Below are 9,443 nucleotides of genomic sequence, written 5' to 3' on the forward strand. Positions count from 1 at the left end.
GGAATCTAGGACAGGCATGGAAAAGGCCTCTTCCTCAGATCCTCCTGAAAGAACCAACCCTGCCAAGACCTTAAATTCTGACTGTCAGCTGCTATAACTGTGAGAGAATACTTTTCTATTGTTTCAAGACTTCAAGTTTGTGGTAATTTGTTGTCAAGAAAGAAATGAACCAGATGACCTGGAATGTTGTAAAAAGCATTCAAGCAGGCATCTCTGTATAAAAAAAGCTGTGACCGGAATTAGATAAGAAAAATAATATGTTTTTTAAGTGTCTTGATATTGGCAATAAGATTCTTTTAGCAAACAGAGGACATCAGAGTGAACTCAATTGTTTTTTTAGTTACTGAAACCACCATGTGGGAACCCATGTCTTTTTTTTCCTATTGAAGACAAACTGTCTCTCTAGAAGACCATTATACTTCTACCTTTTTAAAGATGCTGAGGAAAGTGAAACATAAAATAAAACGCAGAATTTTAGCATGTGTGCTATGACTTATATGTCATTTGTTTATATTGATGCGAAGTAAACTTACATATAAAGATTTATTATAAATAATTGGCTCACGTGATTGTGGAGGCTGAGAAGTCCCAAGATCTGCAGCTGGCAAGCTGGAGCCCTGGGAGAGCTTGATGGTGTATTCACAGTCCGAGTCCAAAAGCCTGAGAAACAGAAGGGTTCATGGTGTAAATTCCAGTCTGAGTTTGGAGGCCTGAGAACCAGGAGAGCCAATGCTCTAGGTTTTAGACTGAGTCCATGTCCTCTGAAGGCAGGAAAACACCCACGTCCCAGCTCAAGGACAGGCAGAGAGAGAGAATTCTCTCTTACTCAGACTTTTTGTTCTCCTGGGGCCTTCAATGAATTGGATAAGGTCCTCAAACATTGGAGGGGACCATCTGTGTTACTTAGTCTACCTATTCAAATGTTAATTTCATTCAGAACCGCCCTCACAATGAGAAAGGTAAACACCCACGATTTAACTTAAATGCGGAATCTAAGGAACAAAAGAAAGGAACAAACTAAACAAAAACAGACTCGGATACAGAGAACAAACTGGTGATCGCCAGAGGGGATGGGGGTTGGGGTGGAAAAAGGTGAAGGGATGAAGAAGTACAAATTAGTAGTTTCGAAACTGTCACACACTGACCTTAGAGTACAGCATAGGGAATATAGTCATTATTATCATAATAGCTGTGTATAGTGCCATATGGGTGCTAGAGTAATCGAGGAGGTCACTTCATAAATTACATATATGTCTAGGCATTGTACTGTATATCTGAAATTAATATTTAAAAAATGTTAATCAGGAGAAGAAAAAAAAAACCCTTACAGACATATCCAGAATAATGTTTAAAAAAACCCTTACAGACAGACACATCCAGAATAATGTTTAACCAAATATATGGTTGACATATAAAATGAACCATCCCGCATATGGTAAGCCATTTTATGATATTTAGTTCTTCAACCATAAAAAGGATTTGAGTTTAAACACTTGAATACATTGGTAATACAGTTGACCCTTAAACAACTCAGGAGTTAGAGGACATACACAGTTGAAAATCTACATATAATTTTTGACTTCTCCAAAACTTAACTACACAGTCGTCCCTGGGTATCTGCAAGGGATTGATTCTAGAGCTACACACGGACACCAAAATCTGTGGGTGCTCAAGTGCCCTATATAAAGTGGTGTAAATCGATGCATACAGCCAGCCCTCCACCTTTGTGGACATCCAACCACAAATCAAAATCAGTACAGGTATTTAGTGGGGGGAAAATCTGCATATAAATGGACCCATGTTGTTCAAGGGTTGACTGTGCTATTCTGTGGAGACTTTTATAACGTGTCTGAGGATGTAGTAAAAGCATGTTTCTTATAAGCACAAAGGAATGTGCAATTCTTGGTAAGTTTTCCAACTTTGTTTAAAAGCCCTCTCCACTTTACTGCACCCCTTGATCGTTTTATAACAACTCCTCAGTGTATACTCAAGAGGAATGAATGCATATGACCATTGCATATTAGCTGAAAACTGGAAATAATCCCATGTTCATACACCAAGTGAGACATCTGGTTGCTTACTTTTAGTTATTAATGTATATTAAATATTTGATTCTTCTGTATAAATTTTCAAATTTGACCACCAGATGTCAGTATAGGTTTAACTGTGATGGCCTTTATGTTAAAAAATTTAATTAAAGTTTGGTCTTTCTTTTTTTTTTCTTCTCATGTCTCCTCTGAAATGACTATGCTTTGTCATTTATGGATTTTTACCATCTGAACTAGAAAAGAAAATCGTCTTATACCATGTGTTTCAATCAGATTCTCAGTGTGACATCTGCTTTTTAGTTAACGGGTTTTCATTACTTTTTGTTATTTGGACTTTATCATTTAATTTTCTAAAAGTGGAACACATCACATCACAAAATAAATCCACTTATGGAGTTAAATAGAAGAGTGTGTTGCATTAGAATATTCAAGACATAAGAATTCTCACAGCCAGTGCTACATTGGTGAACATTACTGAATAAATATTAAGCTAGACGCCACATATTTCTCTAACTCGGTGACAGAGACATATTACTAAATCATTAGATGAATGGCCTTAGGTTTTTCTAAGATACTCTAATAATTCTTTGGCTTCATTAGACATTTTAGGTCACAGAGACCTAGAACAATTTGACCTGCTATTTTTGAAGACCTTTTTGCAACCAAGAAGCTAAAATATTTTCAGTACTTGGATGGATTTTGAATATGGATTCTTATGGGTTTTATCATCACTGGTAGACTGACTTGAGGAAGATGTATCCTCAGCTTTTATTTCCTGGGTACAGAATGATGGTTTACTAAGGTTAATGTTTGACGTAAAGTGGGATAGCAAATGAGGCTGTTTGTTTCAGCTCTAAAATGCCTCGTGGAAAATTACCATAATACAAATTCCATGGAGCTGGGAAAGTTGGACTTGTCTAAATGCTCAAATTGTAAGCTGAGATATTTTTCAGAATCTTCTTTTTTTCTCTTTATTTATGCAACAGAAGTCCTTTAGAATTCTGTCCCTTCACTTTGTAATGCTTCCTATTCAAGACTTCAGGTCTGAAATTCAAAATCACACATATGTATTGTCTTGGTAATCAGACCATCAACTTTAATATGAGAATGTGACATATTAAATATACAGTAACAAAATATATATAAAACTAAATCTCACGAAATATTCCAATAGATTTTTGTGCATTGTATTATAAGGAGGATTGAAGGCAACTTGGTAGCGGACACTTTCATATAGGAGATTTTCTGCAGAAGCCAAAATCTCTCTACATTCTGCTCCATTTTATGTAAATGTAGATCTGTTTTGTATGACTCTTGCAAAAATTCTAAATGCCTAATCATTGCTTAATTTCAATACTTTGTGGGATGGATTTCTCCTGAAAAGATGTTTCAAGATCATAAATCAAAGGAAGAAAATGTAATTTTCTTCAGCTTTTGTATAATTTTACTGGGTTCTGCAGCCCCACGTGTTTGACTTTGCTATTCATGCAGATAAACTTCTCAGAATATTCTCTGAGAAATCCAGCAGGGCCAAAATGGTCCATTCTGACACTGTTTATTTGTCTAAGAGGGAGAGAAGCACATCAACATAAATTGCTCTTCATATTGGTTAGAGTTTAAAACCACATTAAAAGAAAGTTGTTTGTGAAACAAAATTCTGGTGTTTTTTTTTTTTTTAATGTAACTTTTATAATGTTTATCTAAATTCTCTCTGGAATGGACATAGATTTTGTTTAAGTAGATTTGTTTGTTTATCAATAAAACAAGTTTTTTAAAAATGGGGGAAAAAAGTATAAAACTGAAAATTAAATAGCACTTTGGTTCATTCATTCTCCTCTAATTTCTATCTTTCTTACACACACACAGACAGACACACACATTTGTTACTAAAAAAATAAATAAAATACTGCTATTAATATTGTTGCATATATCTTTATGCACTTATGTGTATATGTTTACAAGGCATATTCCTAGTAGAATTTTTGTATTGCAAGATAGATACACATTAAAAGTTTTGAAAGATATTGCCATAATGCTCTGCAAAATATTGTAACTAAATTTTAACCCTGCTATCAGATTCTCCAGTTGCCAACAGGATTTTTATCAGTTGCCTAATTATTTCCTAATGTGATGATTTAAAATGGTATCTAAGCATCTAAATACATTTAAGTATGTATTAATTCGTGAGCAGAATTGATTAAATATTTCTATGTACATCAGCTTTCATTGCCTCTCTTGTGACCTTCTTGTTCACATCTCTTCACAATTTTCCTAGAAAGTTTTGGGATTTAAACTTATAATTTTTAGGATCCTTTTGTATATTAAAGGAATGAAGCCCTTTGCCTGTGGTGTAATTTTTGGTAAATATTTTTTCCAGTTTATTTTTCATTTTGGTTTTGTTGATGGTTACCATACATTTAATTCTTATCTGGTAAAATATATTAAATCTTCTCTTTTATTGGTCACATTCTCAAGATAACTTTTTTAATATCTATGATTTTTTCTAACACTTGTTTTTATGTTTTATATTTAAAATTTTAGTCCAATTGGAGTTGATTTCAGATTAAGAGATGATTTACCTACATTTTCCAAATACCTCATAAGTTATTTTAGCACCATTTGTTTAATAATTCTGCTTGTCTTCAGTGTTCTGAAATGTTTTTAATGTATGCCAAATTTCTATAGGTACTTGAATCAATCTCACAATCATATAATCATTTTTGTGCTAGGACCATGGAGTTGTAATTACTATGTCTTAATATGTCTTAAAATTGTTTAGCTTGTTCACTATTAATACTCTTCCCTTTCAGATTATTCCAGGCTATTCTTATATATTTGCTTTTGAAGATGAATTTATAATAAGTCTATCAAGTTTCATTCAAAAAAAACAACACACCAGCAACAACACATCTGTTGGTATTTTGACTGGAGAGCATCTGAGTTTGTAAATTTAATTCAAGGACTACAGATATCTTTCAAATATTCAGTCTTCCTATTCAAGAGCACCAGTATCTGTACCTTTTTTTAATATTTTGGTTGTGCTACTGTGTGGTTTTCTATTATATTATTATTGTTGTTTTAAAGTACCAGTTTTTTATCTTATTTATCAATTCTGTTATTTAGCTAACTTTTAGATTTGTTTCAATCATTTTAATCCTTTATTTTTAATCTGATTTAAGCGCTTAATTAAATATTTTATTCTAAAGTTTCTTAAATCTTATTTTTTAACTTCTATCTTCACATAATTAATGTAATCTATTTTCTTTCTATTTATTAAAATCTATTAGAGCAGTTTTGTACCCTAAGATAGGATCGGTTTGTATGAGTGCTCAACAGAATCTTGACAATAGGATGTCACAACTAGTCTCAGGTTATTAAATTGAGCATATACCCGTTAAATCAACCATATTTATTGTCTTTTTGAATCCTTTAAAACAAATATTTATTTTTAAAAATTGAATCTGTCACTTACTGTTTCTTCAAACTATTGTTTTTCTATTAATTTCCTTTTGTTTTTCCTGTAGATACAGAATTCAAGAATAATTCTTGAATGCTGATGTTATATTACTTAATTCAGAAAGATTTATTCCTATTAGAGCTTCATTACAGAAGGTAAAATTTATCTTTATAAAGTTCCGCCGTTGGTCTTTTGAATGCATTTTTTTTTTCACTTAACTTTAAATGATTTGCGTGTAAGCCGCATATAGCTGAGTTTTGCTTTTTGATTCAGATAAAAGTGAGAATCAGTAGAAAAGAAACCACTCACTCCTTCAGAAGTATGAAGCCTCTCTTTATGCAAGGTCATTGGAAAATATTCTTTAGGAGGCATGATGAGATTTCATTCTTCCTGCTTGTGCAACCCTTGAGCCTACTGGTAAGGGTAATTTCTAAAAACCTATAGAGGCTTAATTTTCCATGATTCTCTGAAAAGAAATGCCAAACTTTTATCTGAATATATATAAATATAAAACTCTGGATTATAAACTCTGAGATGCTTATCACATCTGCCCTCTGGAGGCACTTAGATTCCAATGGCAAGAAGATACAGACCTTTCTCTTTTCTTCCCCCTGGAATTTGTTTACATTGGGGACATTTCTCTTTATCTCTCCAGAGTAGGTGAGGAAGATGCCCTGCTCCTATGTGAGCCCCAGATTCTTAATTTTGAGGCTGCCTTTCTGTATGGAAAAACACCCCTTTGCACATGCAGGTCTGCCCATGAGGCTCTCATCACATTGCCACAAAAAAAGGAAAGAATCGGGCTAAAGGGATCCGATGGAGTTCTTGCTCTAAGTATAAATAATTTGCCTTGATCAAGAAATGCATAATATGAACAAAGATAGATATTTAAAACTTATCATATATACCCTTGATAAGTACATATAGAGATAATATATAGGTAGGCATATAAAATAATAATATATAGGTAGGCATATAAAATAATAATACTACAGTAATATTCTTTATTCATACTATGTGAACGTGCAATTTTCGGTAATTGAACTTTCTATTGTGATTATTTGAAAGCAGAATATTATATAGAAAATAGTATAAAAACCATATGGATCTAAAAATCGGGCTTGATTCACACATACAAGCTTTTGCTCTTGTAACTGAAGCCACTTAGTCTAGTCTATCAAGGAAAGCCTACACCACACAAGATAGCCATGAAATTTCAAGAAAAATATTTAGTTTTTTCATGATGTTATTAAAATTGCCAATCATTTATACATACAGGTGAATTCTAAGTAACTTTTTTCTCCTCTTTTTATAGATATGGGCAGTGTCTACAAACAGTTATTGTTCCATCCAGCTTTTTGCATATAAAACTATCTAGTCTGCTGCAGTATCAAGACATTTAAGATTTTCTGGACAGAACATTCACCTTGAGATCATAAGCTTGATTTTGACTTATTTGGTATAGCAGCATATTTTTGAGGCTTATTTTCACTGTTGACAAACCAAAATTTACAGTGCATCAATTTCCAATGAGCAGTACAGAGTGGATGCAATGATGATAAAACAGGAACTATGGGCACATTTCCTGATGATGTTATGGTAGATTCTTTCTGTTTTTCAAATGATCTGGTCATGAACAACTTTAAGGAACGATTGTATAAAGTAGTTATGGTACTTTACACAATGGAATGGTACTCTGCCATAAAAAAAATTTGAAATCCTACCATTTGCAAGGACATAGATGGACCTAGAGATTATTATGCTGAGTGAGATAAGTCAGACAGAGAAAGATAAATACCCTATGATGTCACGCATATGCGGAATCCAAGGAACAAACTAAATGAAAACAGATTCACAGATACTGGAATCCAAGGAACAAACTAAATGAAAACAGATTTACAGATACAGAGGACAGTCTGGTGACTGCCAGAGGGGGTCTGGTGACTTCCAGAGGGGAGGAGGATTAGGGGGATGGGAGGAAAAGGTGAAAATATGAAGTACAAATCAGTAGTTCCAAAATAGTCAAGGGGATGAAGAGCACAGCATAGGGAATATAGTCAATAGTATGGTAATGGCTGTGTCTAGAGCCAGATGGATGATAGAGTAATCAGAGGGATCACTTCATAAATTACATAAATGTCTAACCAATGTACTATACACCTGAAACTAATAAAAAAAATTATTTAAAAATTACCCAAAAGAACTTTTATTGTGGGAAATTATAAAATATCTAAGCATAGACAATGTGATATAAATATTGTGCAGGAGATACTTTTCCAAAATGTGACCACCGCCTGACCTGCAAGCTGGACCCAGCCTAGAAGGGGGAAATTGCTTCCTGCAAACCTCCCTTGGACACTGCCTGATCATAATGGATGTTCATTCTGACATAAATCAGCACCCTTCCCCTACCTCCCACTACTTGCTGATTCCTGGAACAGCAAGTTCCATTGTCCTGACATGGTCAAGCATGTAAAGCAATTTCCATACCAGGCAGCATTCCTTACTAGAATCTGTGACTGTCATCCCCACCCCACTCCCATTTACGGTATACAACTTTTCGGCATTGCCAAGTGGATCAAGGATCTATTTCGTCTTGCAGCCATTCAAGATGTGCTTCGTGTGTAAGTCTCTTCTGATAAACTCTATTAATTACCAGACTAAAGTAGCCAGCCCCTTTCTTTGGTCTTTCCCTGCCCTCTGCTTTAATCTTGGGTCCTTTGCCTGGGTCTGCATGTATGAACAAATATGTGAGCAGGTAAATTTTAATCTAGAATTAGGGTAGTTAGTATTTGAAAAACTCTAATCAGAGCCCACACTCCAGAGAGAGCTACTGTAAATATTTCATACCTCTTTTTCTCAAATCCTTAAAGAGTTTTTTATCTAACACAAGGAATGTGAGACTTTTTTCCCCATGGTGAAATAAGTGGTATTCAAGATGCGAGTGAAATAGAAGTATTGTACAGGTACCTTAATGCTTGCAAGCAAAGTATTTAGCAATACTAACAGCCAATATCTTCAAAAGTTATTCCTAGGCCTAAGGACTTTTCTGAGTCTTTGGTATAGCCATTTTTGAAAGATTGTGCCACGCGATCTGACTTGAAGTTTAGCTAAATGAAACTACCAGCATATTGTCGCAACTCCTCTAAATGAACGTTTCATTCATGGTACTTGACACAAGGCCTAGAATGACAGAAACTGGGGTTTCATCAAGCTTACAGACTCTTGGCCTTTTTTTTTTTTCCTCTTTGGTGATAAATGTTTATATGTGTGACAGAATTTGGCCTGAGACAACAGGGCTTGTCATACCCCATCAGTAAGCAGGATTGTGGACAACTGTAGCACTCAATGACCAGTAACTTCTAATAGTTACTTATAACTACCAAAATAATGTCATAATTTTGAATGACCAAAATGACTTAAAGCAGTTGGTAATAAAAGATAATTCTCCAATTAAAATCATCTTTTAAACAGCCCTTTAAATGACATAACACTTGGAGACAAGTAATAATATTTTAACAAAGCCTGAAGGGGCTTGGCACTGAATGCTCATGCATGGCAGGCAAAGTGCTAGAGGCCTGGAGATACCAATCGGAGGCTGTAGTGGTAGAGACACGAGGAACTTACAGTACCGGAGAAAAATAAATGCATAAGTATTTAAGTATAATACAATTCGATGGGTATAAAGATAGAGATATGCATGTAAAATTGGAGGTGAGAAGAAATCCCCCACTGGTGGGAAGGATGTTTTTAAAATAAAGGAAAACACCCTGGATAAAGTAATCTTTAATTTGGGTCTTCGAGAAAAATAAGATTTAGCAGCAAAAAGTCAGGCAGTAGAGGAAGGGTTTATAGTGGCAAATTCATGTAACAGAAAAATAGCATGTTATAGAATGGGGACTACAAAGAGTTAAGTGTCCCTAGATTGTAAAACATCA

This window comes from Pteropus alecto, unplaced genomic scaffold (assembly GCF_000325575.1).
Source record: "Pteropus alecto unplaced genomic scaffold, ASM32557v1 scaffold166, whole genome shotgun sequence".
In the NCBI taxonomy this organism is placed as follows: Eukaryota; Metazoa; Chordata; class Mammalia; order Chiroptera; family Pteropodidae; genus Pteropus; species Pteropus alecto.